This window comes from Grammomys surdaster, unplaced genomic scaffold (genome assembly GCF_004785775.1).
Source record: "Grammomys surdaster isolate TR1022 unplaced genomic scaffold, NIH_TR_1.0 313, whole genome shotgun sequence".
In the NCBI taxonomy this organism is placed as follows: domain Eukaryota; kingdom Metazoa; phylum Chordata; class Mammalia; order Rodentia; family Muridae; genus Grammomys; species Grammomys surdaster.
This window is the reverse complement of record NW_021604732.1, coordinates 296570-304223: the sequence shown is the minus strand read 5'-3', so window position 1 is coordinate 304223 and position 7654 is coordinate 296570. Positions and strand designations below refer to the sequence as shown.

The following is a 7654-nucleotide window of genomic DNA, read 5'->3' as shown; positions in this document are numbered from 1 at the left end:
AATGTATTCATTATCCTCAGCCAATATAACATGAGAACTGTAGCTACTTTGGGATTTCATCTCACTTGAGTCAGAGAGGCTTTCATTAAGAGAGAACATGGCAACAGATGCTGGTGTGGATGTAGGGGAAGGGGAGTCCTTATTTGCTGCTGTGGGGTTGTAAACAAGCACAGCCATTATGGAATCAGTGACACCATTCCTGAGTGTAGCCCTGAAGGACTCTATATCCTAGCACAAAGTCCCTGGAACATGATGTTCATCACTGCTCTAGTGACAACAGCTGGGAAATGCAATCAGCCCAGAGGATAAGTGGATAATGAGGATGTGCCACAGAGACACAATGGAACTGGGTTCCTGCATAACATCAATGGAAGTGTATAACATTCAGACACACTGGCAGAGCTACTAAATGTTAAGTGAGGTCACCCAATGTCACAGAAGCAAACCTGATGTTCTCTCTCATATGTGGAGTTCAGCTTCTCATATTTAGGTATGTACATTTATGTAGCAGGAAGTGTTTGCAGAGGCCAGGAAACTGGAAGGGGGCCCATAGGAGGGGTAAAAATAGCTTTAGGTGGGATAGACAGTAATATGTATAGGATATACAAGTGGACAGTTGAATAATGGGAGCTGAGAACTTTGAACAGGTAGTATAAGAATGTAATTTCAGGTCTCAGCTTGAATGTAAGAATTTCAGGTCTCAGCTTGAACTTAAAATTAAAAGATCCTTCAGTTTGAGTTTCAGTGTACACTCAAATATTAGCTGCCCCAGAGGCACATCCCAGGAGGAGCACATTCCAAAGACTCAAACAAACATTCCTGAAAGAAGGGCCCAAGATAAGAGTTTATCAGTACACCTGGGTAAACAGAAGTCACTTAAGCTGACCCTCTTTGTTATAAAAGATAAGGTGCAAATTTGAGTTACCTAGAAACCGGGCCTGGGAATGGCTGTATGAAATCCTTTACGGTTATTATCTGAGAAGTCATTAACTGTCCTTGTGAACTCTGTAAAAATGGTATATATGCTGCTTGTAGCTTCATCTCAGGGTTTCTCTTGTCTGCATACAGGGGAACTCCAGTATACTGGCTATCATCTTATCATCAATAAACCTCATGTTATTGCAGTGAATCCTATCCATTAGTGTTTCTGGGGGAGTGCATCCCCTGGTTTTGGATCTTTAGGTCCAACATTTGGAGGTCCCACCAAGATATGTTCTTTCAGAACCCCACAACTCAGGGATAAGAGGTGTTTGCTCGAGCAGGTGTGTCTTTTGTTTTGTGTTTTGTGTCTGTGAAGTGTCTGTGCACCTGTGGCAGGGGTGACCATCTTTGTAGCCTGATTTCTGTGCTTGTGGCAGGGGCCAGAACTGGGTAAGCCACAGAGAGCAGTCTGTTTGGGACCCTGGGATAGGGTCAGTTCCTGAGTTCTGAGAAGGAATCCAGGGTAGTAGAAATGGCGGGGGAGGGTAGCTGTACCTGCAGGCCGCAGGCCACAAGACTTTGGAGGATGCTCCAGAGTCTGTCTAGGGGATAAGGTCAGAAACAACCCTTCTCTGTCTGAAGGTGGTTTTGCAACCAGCATTTGTTGTGCTCTCATGGCAGTCTGTCCGTGTCTAATTCTGTTTCTGTAGTCCATTGTTTGTGGTGCTGTGTTGGACTGATGAACTATTTTGACCATAGGACAGACACTTTCCACCCCATTATCTCTGACTCTTGACCACTAGAAGGAAGTTAAGGCTAGAGCTCATATTCTGTCAGTAGGAGTGAAGAAACAGAGATGGCAGACATTGTGTACCTCAGAATAGCTGTGTTTTCAAACAGAATGGCCACCAGAGGGATCCTTCTTTCTAGAGAAGGTTAGACAGATTCAAGGAAGAATTTTTCAGAGGGGTCCCAGTGGGCATCCAGACCAGATCCCCTATATAACTGTCTGGGAAAATTTGTTTCTCTCTCTCCCCCCATCCCTCCACCCCCATGGGTCCTCCCATTTGTTTCACTTTCAGGCCCACTGAAGACCAAGGTGTTTGCATTGAAAGGTGGTGAGGAGGAGAAAAAAGCCTCACATCCTGTGAGAGAAAAGAAGATCTTACACACCTCAGATGCTGACCACCCCTTATTAGATCCTCTTCCTCCTTGTAACTGGAGGACTCATAACCCTTCTTTTTCTGAGGACCCTCAGGCTCTAATTGGCCTGATTGATTCCCTCCTCTTTTCACATCAGCCCACTTGGGATGATTGTCAACAGCTCTTACAGATACTTCTCACTACTGAGGAAAGACAGTGTATCCTCTTGGAAGCCAAGAAAGATGTTCCTGGGACAGATGGAAGGCCCACTCCCTTACAGAATGAGATATATGCAGCCTTCCCACTGACCAGACCAGTTTGGGATTTCAACATGCCAAATGGTAGGGAGCATCTGGAGGTCTATTATCATCAGTCTCTAATGACAGGTCTCTGAGCGGCTGCACAGCGCCCCACTAATTTGGCCAAGGTAAGAGAAATGGTCCAAGGGCCTACTGAATCCCCTTCAGCTTTCCTAGAATGGCTGATGGAGGTGTTTTGCCAGTTCACGCCTTATGACCTGATGTCTGATGAGCATAAAGCAACAGTGACAGTAGCTTTTATTGACAAATCTGCCAGTGATATTAAGAAAAAGCTGCAGAAGTTAGGTGGATTACAAGACAAATCATTGAGAGATTTGGTGCAGGTAGCTGAAAGGGTGTTCTATAACAGAGAGACTGAGGAAGAAAAAGAAGAGAGAAAGCAGAAAAAGCAGGAAGCTAGGGAACTGAAGAAAGAGAAAAGACAAGAAAAGAACTTGACTAGAATTTTGGCCACAGTAGTTAGAGAAAATCGAGAGCCAAGTGAGAGAGTACCAGGCAACCAAAGGAGGCCTTTGGATAAGTATCAGTGTGCCTATTGCAAACAGAAAGGGCACTGGTTGAGAGATTGCCTGAAGAGAAGAGGGAATGGGCTCAGCCGAGTCCAAGTTGAACCCTCAAGCCACAAAATACTGGCTCTGGGTGGGGACAGCAACTAGGGAGGATGGGGCTCGGACCTCCTCCCCGAGCCCAGGGTAACCCTGAGAGTGGAGGGGAAGCTCACCCAGTTCTTGGTGGACACTGGGGCTCAACATTCAGACCTTCTACAAACTACAGGCCCATTGTCTGGCAAGAGGTCAAGGATCCAGGGAGCTACTGACAATAAGCAATATTCATGGACCACCTGAAGAACAGTGGACCTCGGCATGGGTGTCCCACTCGTTCTTAGTCTTTCCAGAATGCCCCTACCCTCTCCTGGGCAGGAACCTGCTTGCAAAGATTGGAGCCCAGATTCACTTTCTTCCAGAGGGCCCCCAAGTGAAAGACAGACAAGAAAATGTATTATGTGTGTTGACTGTAAAACTCAAAGATGAATACTGCCTCTTTCATCACCCAAAAGATAATCACAAAGATATGAACTGGTGGCTGGATCAGTACCCTCAGGCATGCGCGGAAACCACAGGCATGGGTGAGGCTAAAAACCAGCCAGTGGTCCATGTAGTCCTGAAAGCCTCAGCCACCCTGGTGGCAGTCTGTCAGTACCCAATGAGTAAAGAAGCCCGAGATGGAATTAGACCTCATATCCTCAGGTTGCTAGATCTGGGGATACTTAAAAAGTGTCAGTCAGCATGGAACACACCCCTGCTCCCAGTATGGAAGCCAGGTACCAACGACTATCAACCAGTACAAGATCTACGTGAGGGAAACCAATGGGTGACAGACTTACATCCCACAGTACCAAACCCATACAATTTGTTGAGCTCTCTCCCCCCACAAAGGACTTGATTTACTGTACTGGATCTTAAAGATGCCTTCTTATGACTCTTACAGAGCCTGAGAAGCCAACCAATCTTTGCTTTCGAATGGAAGGACCCTGAATCAAGAAGAACTGGACAACTAACATGGACTTGGCTTCCACTGGGGTTCAAGAACTTCCCTACCATCTTTGATGAGGCTCTACACCAGGATCTTGCTCTGTTCAGAGCAGAGAACCCCCAGGTAACCCTTCTTCAATTCAAAGATGACATTCTCCTGGCCGCCCCTAACAGAGACTCGTGCCTCGATGGAACCCGTTGATTACTAACTGTACTGGAAAATCTAGGTTACAGAGCCTCTGCTAAGAAGGCCCAGATCTGCAGAAAACAGGTCAGTTACTTAGGGTATCTGGTCAGAGATGGAAAGCGATGGCTGTCAGAGGTGAGAAACAAGACTGTGTTTCACATCCCCCCTCCCTCAAATGCCAAACAAGTGAGGGAATTCCTGGGGACAGTGGGGTTCTGTTGATTATGGATCCCAGGGTTCACCAAGATGGCAGCACCCCTCTATCCATTGACTAAGAGTGACAGGCCATTTGAGTGGGGAGAAAAAGAACAGGCTGCTTTTGACACCATCAAGATGGCTTTAATGTCATTCCCTGCCCTGGGACTTCCTGATGTGTCCAAGCCTTTCGACTTGTATTTGGCAGAAAATGGAGGGGTAGTAAAAGGTGTCCTAATGCAGAAGCTGGGGCCCTGGAAAACACCAGTGGCATACCTTTCAAAGAAACTAGACTCTGTAGCAGCTGGGTGGCCAGCTTGCCTAAGTTGAAAAGGAGTTTGATAAGGACTTGAGGGTGTGGAAAACCCTGGCCAGAAAGATAATTCTGCCTCAAAAGAGGCAGAGGAGATGGTGAAGCAGATGAAGCAGTGGACCCACCTAGAAGTTAAGAAACCTGTGGCTATCATGTTAAACATCAAGTTCCACGTGCTTGGACTTACACGGCTGGTTGAGGATATCGTATATGCACGTGTACCCTGTCAAAAGAGGCTTTTCCCACAAAGAAAGAGATGGCACTGGTGGTGGCTTTAGAGAGTTTGGGTGTTGTCACCCACACCTTAGGTCCAACAGCAGGACAGCCAGAGAGCTGTAGCATAAGACTGGCTTTGTTGGAGACAACCAAAAAATGGTATGTATAAACAAGCTGTAAGAAAATATGTTCTTTTTTCAAGTTCATAAAAAGTAAAGTTTGAACAGAGATACCCTGAGTGGGTGGATGAAGCTGCTCCCAGAAATCAAAGACTACTCAATGGAAATTCTAGCCCCAAGAATGGGCTACTCCCCATGATTTGATGACTATGACGTCTCCGGAAACGCTGCCAAACAGTCAAGGTATTGTTAGTGCTGGTTACATTGATGATGGCTTCTCATAGTTCCCTTCTAGATAAGGAAATAGCAGTGGGTGTTCTGGATATAATTTATCCTCCTGTGATAAATAAAATGGTTCCAGTATAGCTGGGTGTTGTTGGGCATGCCTTTAATTTCGGCCCTATGAGGCAGAGCAGTGGAAGTAGCTGGATCTCCTTGAATTTGAGGCCAACCTGATTTACAGGTTCTAGACCTGCCACAGGCACACAGTGTGATCCAGTCTCAACCAAAACCAAAACAAAAGAAACAGGTTCCTGCATTGATGCTGAGGAAACTGGTCACACAAGCTGCCCTCATCCTCCAAGCTCAAGCTAGCATCAGAAGAGCAACAAACTCAGGCTGTGTGGGTGATAGGGAAGTTTGTTGAGGCCTGGCTGGTGCGTTGGGGGTCCTCTGTGGTGCAGAAGACAGAAAAGGGCCTCTCTGTGAACAACCCCTGAGTGAAATAATCCATAACCGAAGAGCCTCTGCCCTGGTACCAGGAGACGACCCTTGAATCCACAAGTAAGTAGGATTTCTGATCAAGCTGCGCTTAGAACCCTTTACATACCTGCTCCTGAGTAGTGACTCCAATGGTCCTCCTGTGATGTCACCTCTTCTCTGGGAGCAAGGTCACTGTGATAGCTCTCTATGGACTCCTCTGAGCTGGGACATTCAGGAAAGAGATGCGATGCAGAGTGTTGGTATCTCAGTGCTCTAGAAAGAAGAACAGCTGGGAAGTAAAGGCAGATGTTTTCAGATTTCCTTCCAGATTTTGGTCCACATAGTCTTTGTTCTTGGTTTTTCGTATCCTAGATCTGAATCCTACCTGCCTTTTCCCTGAAGGGAGGGACTGCGTTGAGGGTTGGTGTTGGTTTCTATTCTGAGACCTCCCTGTCTGGCTTACACATTCAGCTGAAAAAGACTCACATTCTTTCACAGAGAGGGAGGTGGAGCTCTGCTGAAGTTGCCAACTTCAGGGCTTCCTGAGAGCTGAGTGTGTACTTTGGTAGCATAGCTTATGTCACGGCACCTCCCTCCACTGACCATCTGTTTCCCTACCTCAAGACCCTCTTTTCCAATGATGTCATCTATTGCTGGGCAGTACTGACTTTCAGACCCAGTGATCCCACTCACTGTTCATTGTTCAATGATTGTAAACACTTGCTGTAACCGTGTCCTGTGCTTATTCTGTTGACATTCTCCCCCCCCACCCCTGTGTGTGTGTATGTGTGTAGGTGGACATGTGTGTGTAGATGCTGTTCTTGCTCAGGTTCATTTTCCTTATTTTGAGACAGACACACTCACTGGCCTGGACTTCATCAATTAGGTATGGGTGGCTGACAATCGAGCTTCAGGGATCTGCCTCCCTCCTTCCTCAGTGCTGGAATTACAAATTCACTCCACTATGCCTGTCTGTTATGTGGATTCTCTGTATCCAATTCATAACTTTCTCGTTGAAAGACAGTTACTTTACCAGTTGATTACCTTTCTCCCTAGCCATTCATAAAAAAAATCCATGGTGACTGTGAACATTATGATTAATGTGTTAAGTTTACTGTGCTAGATTTTGTAAAAACAGAATTATTTTCGGCTTGTATAAACCATGAGGAAGTTGCTCCAACTTTAAATATTCTCTATCAGCTGTAGGGATGGACTACTTCCTGGTGCAGTTGGGTTAACCTTTAAAAAATTGCTAATTGTTCAACAATGTTTCACTTCCCTAGATAACGTTACCAAGTAATTGGTCACAAATAAACAGGCTAACTGCTAAGCTCTGCTGTTGTATGAACTGCTATCTAGGATGGCTGAGGGCTCTGCTGGAGGTAGGGCTTGCCCACACCCAGATAGGTAGGATTAGAGTTAATTTGATCCTCAAATAATAACTGTGGTTTTTCTCCTCTATAATTGTTTGACTAACAACATCTGGGACCTTACCTAGAAAATTTTCTCCCCTTTGGGCTTGGTCAGTCTCCTTTCTAATAAAACACTTCTACTTTATTAAAACCAAAATTCCAGTCAGACTAGTGACTGTCTGGAGGACCACAGACCCATAGTATCACATAGGAAAATGCTGGAGCAGGGAAGAGCACTGGATTAGCCTGCTGTTCCTACAGTCTGTGCCTCTGTGGCTAAGAAGTCTGTGCCTGGTGAGGGCAGGAGTGTGGTTGGTGAGGGTGGCTTCCAATGTAATGTACCCTTGGAGTCAATTTACTAGAGAGAGGACTTCTGCCTGGGATCAGAGACCAGTCCTCCCAGTGAAGACAGAGGAAAGTTTCTCATCAAAATGCAGTGAATGGTACAGAAATATGAGCCACGGTGCTCTCAGAGGTTCAGGGCAGCTCGACTGGCAGGATCTTACTAGGAAGGTGGGTAAAGAGGAAAAGGTTGGATAATGAGAGAGAGAGAGAGAGAGAGAGAGAGAGAGAGAGAGAGAGAGAGGGAGGGAG

The 7654-nt window shown here is 46.1% G+C and overlaps 1 protein-coding gene and 1 pseudogene across 1 annotated transcript in view; one reads left to right on the top strand and one right to left on the bottom strand.

Moving 5' to 3' along the window:
• Positions 1 to 4118, top strand: part of LOC114629610 — a 5522-nt pseudogene extending 1404 nt beyond the window's left edge.
• LOC114629635 overlaps positions 1 to 7654 on the bottom strand; it is a 21309-nt gene that overhangs the window by 8898 nt on the left and 4757 nt on the right. Inside the window, exon 2 of the mRNA XM_028777705.1 lies at positions 5776 to 5921. The gene's annotated coding sequence lies outside the window, so the exon portion shown is untranslated. The remainder of the gene's footprint in view (positions 1 to 5775; positions 5922 to 7654) is intronic.